At 54.4% G+C, this 1,700-nt stretch overlaps 1 protein-coding gene across 1 annotated transcript in view; it reads right to left on the bottom strand.

The window, feature by feature from the left end:
* SNAP47 (synaptosome associated protein 47kDa) overlaps window positions 1–1,700 on the bottom strand; it is a 72,846-nt gene that overhangs the window by 3,317 nt on the left and 67,829 nt on the right.

The raw sequence follows: 1,700 nt of genomic DNA, 5'->3' as shown, positions 1-1,700 counted from the left end.
CGCCCCCTCCCCCTCCCCCTGGTTCCACATGCCCTGAGCCTGAGAAACTGAGAAACAAGGGAACTAACCAGGAAGCACAGGGTCTGGGGCTCCAGGAGGTAAAGAAGGGACCAGGGCGAGGACACAGAGAGGGCACAGAAATGCCACAAACCACAGTGATGCCATAGGGGAGGCTGGTGGGCGCCCACAGGGTGGAGGCTGAACTGAAGGCCCTCCCCCACTTGTGATTCATGCATGTCAGCCTTCATACCATTAAGAGCGGCCGTTTTATCACAAGTCTATTGAGACAAACTGCATTGTGAAATGTACTTTAACTATTTTCTTACTGAGTATGGGTTGAAACATTTAATATTCTCAAGCTGACAAAAGGAATGGTTTTAAGAGAAATTATAATGACCAACTACTTGCTATAAATGTTAATGCCTCTTTTAGGGAAACTTTCAATCACTGGTTGGGCCAAGCAGCAGGAACACAGAATAGCAGTATGAGAGACTGCGGAGCCTTGCTTGTCCCAGGGGATCAAATGCCATGTCACATAGGGATGGATGTTAGCAGTTATCAGCCTGGATGACAACCCCAAAAGACCCCAAGTCCAATCCTACATAATAAAACCCTAATATGCAAATCAACTGAACAGCAGAACAACTGGTTGCTATGATGTGCACTGACCACCAGGGGGCAGACGCTCAATGCTGGAGCTTCTCCCCTGGTGGTCAGTGCACTCCCACTGGGGGAGGGCTGCTCAGCCAAAAGCTGGGATCACAGCTGGCAAGCACTGTGGTGGTGGTGGTGGTGGTGGTGGTGGGAGCCCTGGCTCCGGGGCAGCCCTAAGGGCCCCTCGGGGGAGATCCACCAAGGGGTCCCCTCCCCCCCACCCCAGTGCATGAATGTTGTGCACTGGGCCTCTAGTATGTTGATAATACATCATGCCCCACAATGACAACTGCCCCGGGTCCCACCAGGTGGTCCAGGACAAATGCTACCCCCAGGGGAGCAGAGTGAATGGTCCCATATAGTGTCAGGAGGCGGGGATGGTACCTGTGCTGTCACACGGCAGCTCTACGCTTAGAATCACAAGAAATGCCCGATCACCTGGCCACCACCCACTGCCTGGGAGGACTACTTCGTCTGCTTAACAAGAAACAGATGCCGAGACCGGTTTGGCTCAGTGGATAGAGCGTCGGCCTATGGACTGAAGGGTCCCGGGTTCGATTCCGGCCAAGGGCATGTACCTGGGTTGCGGGCACATCCCCAGTGGGAGATGTGCAGGAGGCAGCTGATCGATGTTACTGCAACCCAAGTTTTGAGTAAATAAATGTCCAATCCTACATAATAAAACCCTAATATGCAAATCAACTGAACAGCAGAACAACTGGTTGCTATGATGTGCACTGACCACCAGGGGGCAGACGCTCAATGCTGGAGCTTCTCCCCTGGTGGTCAGTGCACTCCCACTGGGGGAGGGCTGCTCAGCCAAAAGCTGGGATCACAGCTGGCAAGCACTGTGGTGGTGGTGGTGGTGGTGGTGGTGGGAGCCCTGGCTCCGGGGCAGCCCTAAGGGCCCCTCGGGGGAGATCCACCAAGGGGTCCCCTCCCCCCCACCCCAGTGCATGAATGTTGTGCACTGGGCCTCTAGTATGTTGATAATACATCATGCCCCACAATGACAACTGCCCTGGGTCCCACCAGGGCCCAGGACA

The sequence above is a fragment of the Myotis davidii genome, unplaced genomic scaffold (assembly GCF_000327345.1).
Source record: "Myotis davidii unplaced genomic scaffold, ASM32734v1 scaffold1687, whole genome shotgun sequence".
Taxonomy (NCBI): Eukaryota; Metazoa; Chordata; class Mammalia; order Chiroptera; family Vespertilionidae; genus Myotis; species Myotis davidii.
Note: the sequence above shows the minus strand (reverse complement) of the source record. Positions and strands in the feature narration are given on the sequence as shown.